General features: G+C 40.3%; 1 pseudogene; it reads right to left on the bottom strand.

Moving 5' to 3' along the window:
- Window positions 1–6,515: 6,515 nt before the first annotated feature.
- On the bottom strand, window positions 6,516–6,614 carry LOC121032436 (uncharacterized; annotated as a pseudogene).
- Between the last annotated feature and the right edge of the window lie 7,356 nt (window positions 6,615–13,970).

Here is a 13,970-nt window from a genome sequence, read left to right as displayed (position 1 = left end):
CCAGCCAGGTGCCCATCCATTTTTATTCTTTGTTTATGACCAAAGTCTTCTCTAGGTTGTTTTTTTTTTTTAAAGTTTATTTATATCTATTTTAAGAGAGAGAGCATGTGCAAGTGGAAAAGGGGCAGAGAGAGAGAGAGAGAGAGAGAGAGAGAGAGAGAGAGAATCCTAAGCAGACTTAGCACAGAGCCCTACGTGGGGCTCGAACACATGAAGCATTGTGAGATCATGACCTGAGCTGAAATCAAGAGTTGGACGCTCAACCGAGTGAGCCACCCAGGTGCCCCATCTTATCTCGTTTTTAAACACAATTATTTCTAGGAATTTGGAAGAAACTGCAACTTATACTTGGTCCACCATTTTGAAATGAAAGTCTTGGTTCTGACTAAACCACCCAACCTTTGACAGTCACTGGGATTTGTGTTAATTAGCCCATCTTTGTGGAAATGAGAAGGGGACATGAAAATTTGGTTAGAAAGCAGGAACAATTTTCTTAAAGCTGATTTCTTATAAACACCTGAATGGGAAGTTAGAAGTTTGTATCCAAAAGAGTATTTTTTGGTTATTGGGAAATGGGCCACTCAAAGTCTGAAACACACTCAACGTTAGAAAAATATCCCTATTTGCCTTTCAGAGTTTGAGAATTACATACTCTCCAACTGAGTGAATATCAAGTGCCTGGATCTGGTGGAGCTGCCTCCTCTGGGATGACAAACACTTTGGTTCCAGGCAGCTGGGGAATTTATGGACATCTGAATCCAATCCAGCTGAGCAGGAGAGAAGCTTGGGAAGGAGCCAGTCAGGTGCAGGACAAAATTAGGGCTACAGCTGGAGGGAGAGAATTCCATGAGGGGGAGGGGCAGCCTGAGGGGCTGAGTCATCAGTGCAGGGAGAATTCTTAGGGCTCTGGAGTTCTGGTTAGGCTTTGGTGTTGAAATGAAATTTTGGCTTTGATCCTCTGAGAAGGGGCTGATCCTGTTGAGAGAGATTCCAATTGGAGGGTCGTCTCTATTTCATGGAGAAGGGAACAAATTGCAAAGTCCTGAATAAAGAAAAAAAGGTTTTTGTTTATTTGTTTGTTTAGGGGGAGAAGTGTTTTAGTCTATTCAGGTACAATGGAAACAGAAACAGGATTTAATAACTTAGTTAAGAAATCTGCTTTGTTTCCTTTCAAGAAACTGTGTAAAAAGATTCAGGACCACATGACCATTTTCTAAAATTTAAATGAGCGCGGTCTGCAAAGGGTGGGAGTAGGATGTGGGGGCGGGGAGGGGGACTAGCCAAGAGAGGATCAAGTGTGGTGCTTGAACTTCAGGGCTCTCACTTACAGGGACCCCTTTCAGGGCTCTGACAATGTGTTCACTTGGTCATATGCTTTTGTAAAATTTGCAGAAGTGAAACCAGTATCTCCTTCCACCCTGACTTCCCTCCATCACCATCCTTTCATATCACGTGGCAAGCAGCTAAGGGTATTTCGGGATCTGACTAAAGGGATGTCAAAGCAAAGATACAGTGAATTTCGTTCAGTGTGATGTATTTACATAGTTTGCAGGCACTTCTGGGCATAGTTCTTGCCAGCTGTTTGAATGTAGCAATGGCTTTTGGGAATGCTCTCTCTCTTTTTTTTAATTGAGATATAACTCATATACCATAAAATCAAATCTTTTAAAGCATATAATTCAGTTATTTTAGAGTATTCACAAGGCTCTGCAACTATCACAACTATTTGATTCTAGAACCTTTTCACACCCCGCCTTCCCAAAGAAACCCCATTAGTTACTCTCCATTCTTTCCTTCCCCCCGTGGCCAGCCAGCTCCTGATCCCTTAATCCCCTCTTAATCTACTTCCTGTCTCTCCAAATTTGCTGATTCTGGACACTTTCTATAAAAGAAATAATACGGGGTGCCTGGGTGGCTCGGTGGGTTAAGCGTCCAACTTCGGCTCAGGTCATGATCTCGCGGTTCGTGAGTTCGAGCCCCGCGTCAGCCTCTGTGCTGACAGCTCAGAGCCTGGAGCCTGTTTCAAATTCTGTGGCTCCCTCTCTCTCTGACCCTCCCCCATTCATGCTGTCTCTCCCTGTCTCAAAAATAAATAAACGTTAAAAAAAATTAAAAATAAAATAAAAATAAAAGAAATAATACGATATGTGACCTTTTGTGTGTCTGGTTTTTTTCACTTCGCACAATGTTTTCAAGGTTCACTCCTGTTATAGCATGAGTCAGTTCTTTATTCATTTTTATGGCTACATAATACTCCATTTTGTTCATCCATTCCTCGGTTGGTAGACATTTTGGTTATTTCCAGTTATGCTCTTCCTGACCAATGTGTGAACTCAGCTAACATGAAGCTCCAGAACCAGTGGTAATATCACACTATGAAGATACCCCAGGGTGTCCAGTGCTGGAAGTGTGACTTGTGGAGGAGAAACACTTTGAATTATAGAGTCAGAAGCTATCATGTCAGAGGAATGACTACCTTTATCAATTCTCCATGTAGAAGTGATGTAACAAAACTGTTGTCAAATGAAGGTATTATCAAAATTTTTGCATTCCCAAATATGTAGAAAGACATATAGAGGTGTATCAGTAGTTAGTTAATTAAAATATCTTTTTGGGGGGGGGATATTTTTTGTTAATTATCATTTTTTTCAAAACATATGCTGTGTGGTTTATTTTCTCATTTTAAATAAACACTTTTAAATTTGAGTTTATATTTGTAATTTGGCATTTCTTTTCTTAAAGGCCCTAAATCATATATACAAGCCCCTCAAAATAAGGATCCACCCTGCTCTGAAGTGATACTTTTAACTCCCCTGCTTTTTTTTTTTTTTTTTAAGTTTATTTATTTGGGGTGGGAGGGGCAGAGAGAGAAGGAGAGAGAGAATCCCAAGCAGGCTCTACACCGACAGCTCATAGCCTGTCACGGGGCTCGAACTCACAAACTGCGAGATCATGACCTAAGCCACAGCCAAGAGTCTGAAGGTTAAGGACTGAGCCACCTAGCCCCACCCCCACCCCCTTTTTTTTTGGTAGTACTACTTAGAGGTGGCCAGGAGCTTGTGTGAGATTTCCTCCTAGGGAATTATACAGCAAGTTGCTCATTTTGTTGCTTTCCACCTTCTCATTGTCCATTCTTTCCTTTTTCAGCTCGCGAACACTTTCAGGAAAAACTAGCTCAAGCAATACCTTATTACCTCATTACATATGCAATACCTTGAAGAGCTGCTGTGATTGATTAAATACCGTTCAGCAAATATTTCCCTCTAGGCTCCCCTTCCCTGTGGGACAGAGTCTTCTTCCCCTCCATTCCCGGGTTCCCACCGTGGGCTTGGCCATGTGACTTGCTTTGGCCAATGGGATGTGGACAGAAGTCCACGTGACACTTCTGAGCCCCAGAAGCCGCTTTAGATCATGTTCTGGGAGCCAGAGGTCCTTCAGCGTGGGTCCCGCAAGAAGTCACTGGTAGCAACCTAAATCCTGAACCCGAAGCTCAGCCCAAGGAGGAGCTGCTGCCGCTGACCTGCAGACCGTGAGTGAGAAATAAACGTTGACTGTTCCGAGCCACCGCGTTGGGGCTTGTCTGAAACACACTGGGGCTGCAGCAGGAGCTGACTAATGCAGATGCACGTTCCCAGTATGAACAGAGAAGCCAGTATCATTTATCTCTCAGGAGACAGCTGAGTTTGGTCCCAAAGGTCAAACTTCCAAGATCCCTGACAGCAGATCCCAGTACACCACCTTCCTAGGCTCCTAATTAGAAAAAAAAAAAAAATGTTTATTCATTTTTGAGAGAGAGGGAGAGAGAGAGACAGAGCGTGAGCGGGGGAGGGTCAGAGAGAGAGAGAGGGAGACACAGAATCCGAAGCAGGCTCCAGGCTCTGAGCTGTCAGCACAGTGCCCACCAGCGTCTGGAACTCACAAACCTCACAAACCTCGAGAACATGACCTGAGCTGAAGCCGGTTGCTCAACCCCGCAGGCGCCCCTCTAGGCTCCTAATTTAGCACTTTTCCATCTTTCAAGGAAGTCCATTTCTGGGTTGAGGTCCTGCCTCCTTTTCCCCACCTCTGGGCAGGTATAATTTTAAGTACAAGTCGTTTCATTGTTTCTACTCTCTATAATAATGTTTTTGTCACTTCACTTAAACCGCTTCCCAAAGCAGCCCACTACACTTCTCCAAGCCTCTGAATCTATCGCTTCAATTTGACAACCCAATCAAAAATGGAAAAAAATCTCCGGGACTCTTTTTTTTTTTTTAATGTTAATTACAGTTAAATTTATCATGCGTTTGTGTTTGGTGGGAGATTAGAGTCAAAAAGACAGACTATTTCAAATATAATAAATCTTGTCAGAAATTTTCTGAAGTTGAGAAAATTTCATTAGGTTATAATGTCTTTAACTTTACTAAAATTTCTTCTTTTTAGTTGGGTAATATTTTCTCTGCATAGCATGATAACTCAAAGTGAATTATGTCCAAACTTACTTCCTTTCCTTTCCTTTCCTTTCCTTTCCTTTTCTAATTTACATCCAAGTTAGTTAACATATAGTGCAACAATGATTTCAGGAGTAGATTCCTTAATGACCCTGACCCATTTAGCCCACCCCCCACCCACAACCTCTCCAGCAACCCTGGTTGTTTTCCATATTTAAGTCTCTTATGTTTTGTTCCCCTCCCTGTTTTTATATTCTTTTTGCTTCCCCTCCCCCTTATGTTCATCTGTTTTGTGTGTTAAATTCCTCATATGAGTGAAGTCGAATTTGAAGATATTTGTCTTTTTCTGACTGACTTATTTCGTTTAGCATAATACCCTCCAGTTCCATCCACGTTGTTGCAAACGGCAAGATTTCCTTTTTGATTGCCGAGTAATACTCCATTGTATATATATACCACATTGTCTTCATCCATTCATCCGTCAGTAGACATTTGGGCTCCTTCCATACGTTGGCTATTGTCAGTAGTGCTGCTATAAACATGGGGGTGCATGTGTCCCTTCGAAACAGCACACCTGTGTCCCTTGGATATATACCTAGTAGTGCAATTGCTGGGTTGTAAGGTAGTTCTATTTTTAACTTTTTGAAGAACCTCCATACTGTTTTCCAGAGTGGCTGCACCAGTTTGCATTCCTACCTGGGATTCTTTGATCAAAGGATTAAACTTTCAGAAATTTAGCCTAGGGGCACCTGAGTGGCTCAGCTGGTTGAGCATCAGACTTTGGCTCAAGTTGCGATCTCATAGTTCATGATTTTGAGCCCCACGTCGGGCTTATTGCTGTCAGTACAGAGCCTGCTTTGGATCCTCTGTCCCCCTCTCTCTCTCTGCCCTTCCCCCATTCACTCTCTTTCAAAAACATATAAAACATTTAAAAAATAAAACTAAGAAATTTAGACTAAAAGAACAATCACACAAATATGTAAAAATGCATATAGAAGAATGCAAAATATGAGAAACAACCTAAATGGCCAGCTATAGGGGATAGGTGAAATAAAGTATATGAATCCAAGGGGATACTCACACCACTATCATTAAAAGTGTTAGAGTGAAAATGTGTTTATGGACATAGAAAGGCAAAGGTTGCCAAACAGAATGTACCGTGTAAACTCATTTTGTGAACCCAAAATCTGTGTATATATCTAGAAAGATATATGCCGGTTGTGTTTTACAGTGGTTATATCTGGTTGTTAGAACTATGAGTGGTCTTTGCTTATTTCATTTTGCTTATCATTTTTTCTTCTTTTGCTACCCATATTTCCTAATATTCTGCCAAGAGCATGTTCTACTTTTGTAGTGAAAATGAAGTCATTATATTGTCATTTTGACCCTCAGAACTGTTTTCAATGAATTGAGAGGATCTCTTTTTTTTTTTTTTCTAATTTTCAGTTTCATTTTCTAGATACTCAGGGGTCAGGGGTGTAACGCAAAGAAGATGACGAGGATGGTGATGGGGGCAGTTCTGTTCACAAAAGGATAGCAGGTTTAGGCATGCATGGAGGGAGAAAGGGAACACAAAGCAAGGCTCACACAGCAATCTGGGCCGTACAGGTAAAGATGGATTTCCTCCTGCGCCCTTCCTATAAAAATTAAGCAGTTTCTAATGAGCTTGGGGTTTCCGTTTCCTGACGGAATACAAGTCAACACAAGATGGAAGCAGTGATGCTTAGAGGCCTGGTTGGAGAGGAAGTGACAGATCCAACTGAGGACATTTTCATGTGATTATGTTTTGCCCATGGCAGTCAGGAATGAGCAACCTTTTGTTGCTGGAGGATCAATTCAGGAAGAATGAGTTCCTGAGAGGTTTACATGACATGTAGCAGACCACACGGGAAGCTGGTGGTGGAGTCAGACTTTGACTTCCAGCCCAGTGCATATTCTACCCATGCCATTTCAAGAACTGCTGAACAGACCGACTCCTGATGGCCACAGTGACAAAGTTAACTCAGAGTTAGAGAAAAAAGCCGTCCCTGCCTACTCATGAGTCTGAGTCATCCGGCACCGCCGTATAGAGAGATGGTCCCTGGGAACAATATAGACTGCTTCACACATTTGTATGTCATCCTTGTGCAGGGGCCATACCAGTCTTCTCTCTGTTGTATCTATTTTCATCTAAGGGAAAGAAACAGAGAGAGAGAGAGAGAGCAAGTGGGGGAGAGGAGCAGAGGTAGAGAGAGAGAGAATCTTTAGTAGGCTCCATGCTCAGCACAGAGCCCGATGCGGGGCTCGATCCCATGACCCTGGGACCGTGACCCGAGCTGAAATCAAGAGTTGGATGCTCAGTGGACTGAGCCACCCAGGTGCCCCTCGTTGTATCTATTTTAGTACACGTGCTGTCAAAGTGAGCACCTACCATGGCATGAGCTCTCCACCTTTTTAAAGAAAGGGGGATTCCAGATTCAGTGTTCTCCATCTGCAATGAAAAGTGGTAAAGAGAAAAATCAATAAAATGACAAAGATAAAATACGGGAAGGGAGATACAGCAATAAAATGTGGTGAGAAAAGATTGTTAATTGGACAAGCTAAAAAAGATCCCAGAGTAAGACTGTGTCCAACCAAAGGAGATCAAAGCAGCAGCAGAATAGAGCTGGATTTCATAGCCAGGACAACCGACAGGGCCGAGCGACCCTTTGCAAAGCAACAGACCCTTTGGCCTGACCGTTCTGGACCAGCGGAGCTAAACTAGTGGGGTGCTGGAGGAGCCAGGTGTGTACATCTCTCCAGCTCTGCATTCAGTCGCGGCAGAGTGATGGCTGGAAGTCAGCTCTGGTGGGAGTGCTGACACGGCAAAAATCAGCAAATGCTATAAATCAAGGCTCTTCCCCCCAGAGACCTGGTTGTGAAGCACTTACCGGCATTATCACTGACACAAAGCGTCTAACCTCTCAGGGGAAGAAGCCCAGGGAAAATCAAGCAGTGCTGGCACAAGTTCAAAAGTATGCAAACCCTTCTCCCCACCACTTGACCTCACTACCCCTGCCCACGGCAGGGCTCTAGGACTCCCTCCAAACCCACCTTCCCAAATACTTTCCTGTGATGTCTAAGCCCCCCCACCCAGGGCATATTCTCAAGGAGAAGCAAACGAAAGAGTGAAAGTCTGATTCCTGCCATGCACAGGGCGTGCCACCTCTGAACATAAAGTGAAACTTGAACGTCCCTTTGAGCTTACGAAGAAAATGTAAAGGAAATTAAAAAGGCCCTTAATGGCACTTGACTTGTAGAAGGGCAAATCTAACTTCCTTTATAGTTTTTCTCCAAGATCTGCACCTCTGTCTTGAGTAGAATTGGAGATGGTCTTTTGTTACCTTTTTTTTTTTATGTCTGCAGAAACAGCTCAGCTTTAAAAGAGAATTATTAAAATAATTTGGGGTAAATTGTAAAATCTTTCACTGTTTCCAAATCATCAACTCTTGCTTAATTACTGCCTCTCCTCTTCTCCTCCTCAGCTGACCTGTTACAGTCAACTAGGCTGGAGGGATGTGATTCCTTTTGATTGGGTTTCAGTGCAACAGAGGCAAGGGGGTAGGGAGAGAGAGACTAGGCAGTGACATCAAAATGACATCCTGTTTTACTGTCCACTTGACATGGTTGTCATTTTTATGCTGGTATCTTTAAGTCTTGCATCTATGTATGATCTGTCGGCGCTGTTTGTAAAATCCCTATTAAGAACAACTAAAAGCTGAGGTGCCTGGGTGGCTCAGTCTCTTGGGCGTCCGACTTCACTCAGGTCATGATCTCACGGATCATGAGTTCAAGCCCTGTGTCAGGTTCTGTGCTGACAGCTCAGAGCCTGGAGCCTGCTTCGGGTTCTGTGACTCCCTCTCTCTCTGCCCCTCCCCCACTCACGCTCTGTCTCTCTCTCTCCTTTCAAAAATAAACAAACATTAAAAACATTTTTTAAAAATAAAATTTACAAAAGAGAACAACTAAAAGATGAATTTAGTGGCTATAATATGCAGAAAGGAATGACAAAATGAAGCTCCAGATCCTGAGAAACCCTCAAAAAAGATAAACTCTGTACGATGGTGAAAAATAATGTTTTGAAGTTTTCATTATAAGAGCATCATCTGTGCATATAATATATGAAAGCATAGAATATAGTAGGAATCACCAGAGTTCCATCATTCAGGCATGATGACTGCTTCCATTTTGGCTGGATTCTCTCTAAGGTCTGTTTCTGTGTGCATGTGTGTATTTATTCAGATGTCCAGCAGAAGACACAAATGAGCAGTCTTTCAGCTAAAAAAAATCTGGCATGTTTTATTGGGCTCATGCAGTGTATTTACCATTTAAATTAGATTTTTAACAGGCAAAAATGAAGAGATTTTTAATTAAATCCAGATTTGGAATTTTTCTTGAAAAATCGAACCTGTATTTTCAAATGGCAGGAGCTAAGGAGAGAGTCATCTTCAGAAGGAACCCGTGCTTGCCAATTTGCCATTGTCCCAGTGCGGTTTCTTTTATTTGTTTATGCTGCCTATTGGCTTCCGTAGGTATTTAAGTTTGATGTCCTTGATGTAGAGTGTTTTTTTTTTTTAATCATTGCATTCATTTTGCATATGCAACTTTACGTTCAGCTCTTTTCCATCAGCAATATATCACTAACCCTTTTCCCTGATCATTCTGGTGTACGTACAGTGTTATATACCATGTAATGCCGTACTTATTTTCTCCCTGATTATCTAGTGTATATACAGTAGTAAATATCAAGTACATAAAAGTATGAAGAAGAAATTAACTATTATTTGGAATTTTTCTTCTTTTTTTCCTATGCAAATACCCTTTTTAATAGCGGGAATCCTTCTGTACATACAATTTTGTAGCTTTTTCACCTTTTATTGCATTATAAACACTAACACTACTCATCAACTATATGCAGCTTAGTTAACAATTGTCTTCCCCCCTGGTTGGATATGTGGGTTTCCCTTGTTCTGTCATGATTATGTTATAGTGAATATCTTTCTGCTGAAAGTTTTTTCTATATTAAGTTTCTTCTGCTAGGCTATATTCCTAGAAATGGGCTATGCAATTAAAGGATACAAACAGTTTTATGGCTCTTGATGTATGTTGTCAAATTGTATCCCAACAGGGCTATCCAGTGTTCTGATTTACACATGTACCTACATTATGTGAGAATATGTTTCCTGACACCTCTAACAGCATTAAATATACATATATAGATTCATGTTTGTATTATATATTCACTATTGCTTTGATACAGAAACGTAGTACCTTCTATTTTTAATTTGCATTCTTCTTGTCCCCAAGAACTCAACTATGCCCTTTGAAAAGAGCAGAACACCAAGGAAAGAGTCTCCCTAATTCAAAGGGACAGCCATGGGACAGCCACACAATGGAGGTGGAAGTGAGTTAAAGGCAGAAACCCAGAAATCCCAAGCTGAGGGGCACCTGGGTCAGTTGAGTGTCACCCTTGGCTCAGGTTATGATCTTACGGTTTGTGAGTTTGAGCCCTCTATTGAGCGGGCTCTGTACTGACAGTGCGGAGCCTGCTTGGGATTCTCTCTCTCCCTCTCTCTGCCCCTCCCCTGCTCTTTCTCTCTCTCTCAAAAATAAATAAATAAAAGAAAAAAAAGAAAAGAAATCCCCAGCTGAGGTAGAGGCAGCCAGGAGCAGAGGCACTAGAGGGCAGAATGAGGCAAAGGGGCTGAGACCACAAGAGTCAGCCTGGTGAAAACTAGGAAGGTTTAGACAACAGTCTATAATCCAGACCTCATAGCTAAAGCCCCAAATAGCTAAATCCACAGGATGCAGATTTTTTTTTTTTTTTTTTGTCTTCTAGTGTGTAGTGTTTTTAGGTCTGAGTTCTTAATGAGGCTAGTAGTCTAGAGGCCACTTTAAATTTTTCACCACAGGTAATTTACCCATTTCTTTCTCCTCCTTCCTAGTTTATCCTGCCGGCTTGAAATTCCTCCTGAGACAGGATTTGTCTAGAACCTACTGTCCTGAATCCAAATCATTTGTTTAACTTACAGAAGCATGTAACCAAAATGGAAATCAAGTACCGTGGACCTGGACGGTGGGGGCCTGAATTAAAATCACTCAAGACAGGAAGAATTTGACATGGTCAATCAGACTTCAGAGCCAAGGATAACATCAGGAGTGGCCAGTGTTCACTGCCTGAGGCTATTTATTATTAATGTGGAGTCAAAAATCTTTTCATTTATTTTTTTTCTGTGAACACTTCATAAAACTGAAGTTTGAAGGGAAAAGGGAAATATGAAAATATGAAACCTCATATGAATAAATGAATATTCTTAGCTACAGTGATTTGTAATTAAACTTGAAGGGAGCAGTTGTTTCTAGATTATAATTTCAACTTTATTTCATCGAATGCATTTTTATTAGTTTTTATCTCTGGTCTTTAGGACTTGATTCTAGTGATTTTACTGCCTGGGGAACTGAGAATAGTGAGCATGAAAGTTATAGTTGTGCCTATCTAGCTCACAAAATGTTGTTTTTATTTTTTTTCTTTAATGTTTGTTTATTTTTGAGAGACAGAGAGACAGACAGAACACAAGCAGGGGAGGAACAGAGAGAGAGGGAGACACAGAATCTGAAGCAGGTTCCAGGCTCTGAGCTGTCAGCACAGAGCCTGATGCGGGACTTGAACTCAGGAACCGTGAGATCATGACCTGAGCCGAAGTCGGACGCTTAACCAACTGCCACCCAGGTGCCCCTAGCTCACAAAATGTTAATAGAAACATGGATTTCCACATCAGGGCCAACAAACCTTGCCAAACTCTGGTCTGCTTTTGTACAACTTGTGAACTAAGAATGGTTTTATTTTTATTTTATTTACTTTACTTATTTTTAATGAGCACACAATGTTATATTAGTTTCAGCTATACAATATAATGATTCAACAATTCTCTGCATTTCCCAGTGTCCATCACGAGAAGTATACCCTTATTCTGTTTCACCCACCCCCCACCTACCTTTCCTCTGGAAACCACCATCTTGTTCTCTGTATTTAATAGTCTGTTTTTTCCCCTTTTTTTCTTTGTTTACTTGTTTTGTTTCTTAAATGCCATATGTGAGGGGAATCATATGCTATTTGTCTTTCTCAGTCTGACTTATTTCACATAGTATTATACCCTCTAGATCCATTCATGTTGTTGCAAATGGCAAGATACCATCCCTTTTATGGCTGTATAATATTCTGTAATCTATATTGGTATCTATATCTCTGTATATACACAGTACATCTTTAACCATTCACCCACGGATGCACACTTGGGTTGCTTTTATATCTTGGCTATTGTAAATAATGCTGCAGTAAACATAGGGGTGCGTATATCTTTTCAGAATAGTATTTTCATTTTCTTTGGATAAATATCCAATAGTGGAATTGCTGAATCATATGGTAATACTATTTTTAATTTTTTGAGGAAACTCCGTGTTGTTTTCACAGCGGTTGTACCACTTTGCGTTCTTAACGGTGCACAAGGGTTCCTTCACCTCTTTGTCAATACTTGTTACTTCTTACGCTTTTTAGCCATTCTGGAAGGTGTAGGGTAATATCTCATTGTGGTTTTGATTTGCATTTCCCTGACAGTTACCAATGTTGGCCATCTTTTCATGTGTCAGTTGGCCATTTGTGTATCTTTTTTGGAAAAATGTCTACTAAGGTAATCTGCACATTTTTAAATTAGAATATTTGAAGGATTTTTTTTTTTTTGGTGTTAAGTAGAAGATCTTTATATACTTTGTAAATCTTTATTTTTTTTAATGTTATGTTTGAGAGAGAGAGGGAAAGAGCACAGGCATGAGTGAGGGAGAGGTAGAGAGAGAGGGAGACAGAGAATCCTGAGCAGATTCTCTGATTCTCAGATTCTCTCCACTGTCAGCAAAGAGCCCAATGTAGGGCTTGAACTCACAAACCTTGAGATCATGACCTGAGCCGAGATCAAGAATTGGTTGCTCAACCGATTGAGCCATCCAGGCACCCCTATATATTTTAGATATTAACCCCTTATCAGATATATATTTGCAAATATCTTCTCCCATTCAGTAGGTTGCCTTGATTTTTGTTGATTGTTTGCATTGCTGTGCAAATGTGTTTTTATTTTGGTGTAGTTCCAATAGTTGAATTTTGCTTTTTATTCCCTTGCCTGAGGAGACATATCTAGAAAAATGTTTTTGTACTTGATGTCAAAGAAATTATTGCCTATGTTTTTTTTTTCTAAGAGTTTTATGGTTTCAGGTCTCACATGTAGGTCTTTAATCTTTCTTGTGTTTGTTTTTATCTATGGTGTAAGAAAGTGGTTCAGTTTCATTCTTATGCATGTAGCTATCCAGTCTTCCTGACACCATTTGTTGAAGACACTGTGTTTTCCCCATTGTATGTTCTTGCCTCCTTTGTCATAGATTAATTGACCATATACCTGTAGTTTTATCTCTGGGCTCTCTTCTGTTCCATCAGTCTATGAGTCTATTTTTATGCCAGTACCATACTGATTTGATTACTACAACTTTGTATTATATCTTGAAATCTGGGATTGTGATACCTCCAGCTTTGTTCTTCTTTCTCAAGATTGCTTTGGCTATTTAGGGTCTTTTGTGGTTCTATACAAATTTTAGGATTGTTTTAGTTCTGTGAAAAATCTGTTGTTATTTTGATAGGGATTGCATTGAATCTGTAGATTCCTTTGGGTAATATTGACATTTTAACAATATTAATTCTTCCAATCCTTGAGCATGGAATATCTTTCCATTTGTGTCATATACAATTTCTTTTATCAGTGTTTTATAGTTTTCAGAGCACAGGTCTTTCAGCTCCTTGGCTAAGTTTATTCCTAGGTATTTTATTCTTTGGGGGACACTTGTAAATGGGACTGTTTTCTTAATTTCTCTTTCTGCTACTTCATTTTAAAGAGATTCAACAGGTATCTATATATTAATTTTGTATCCTGTGACTTTACTGAATTTTTTTTATCAGTTTTAGTAGTTTTTTGGTGGATTTTAGGATTTTCTATGTATAGTATAATGTCATCTGCAAATAGTGAAAGTTTCACTTCTTTCTTACCACACTGGATGCCTTTTATTTCTTTTTCTTGTCTGATTGCTGTGGTCAGGACTTCCAGTACTATGTTGAGTAGAAGTGGTGACAATGGACATATTTGTCTTGTGCCTGACCTTAGAGGAGAAGCGGTCGGTTTTTCATCATTTTGTATGATGTTAGCTGTGGGTTTTTCACAAATGGCCTTTATTATGTTGAGATATAATAATGTTTCCTCTAAACCTATTTTGTTGAGAGTTTTTGTCATGAATGGATATTATACTTTGTCAAATGCTTTTTCTGCATCTATTGAGATAATCATGGATTTTGTGCTTTCTCTTGTTAATGTGATGGATCATATTGATTGATTTACAATATTGAAACACCCTTGCATCCTTGGAATAAATCCCACTTGATCATGGTGAATGATTTTTTAAATGTACTGTTGGATTCAGTTTGCTAAT

This window comes from Herpailurus yagouaroundi, unplaced genomic scaffold (assembly GCF_014898765.1).
Source record: "Herpailurus yagouaroundi ecotype Mexico unplaced genomic scaffold, PumYag 141, whole genome shotgun sequence".
In the NCBI taxonomy this organism is placed as follows: Eukaryota; Metazoa; Chordata; class Mammalia; order Carnivora; family Felidae; genus Herpailurus; species Herpailurus yagouaroundi.
The sequence above is the reverse complement of the archived record's forward strand: the minus strand, read 5'-3'. Positions and strand labels throughout refer to the sequence as shown.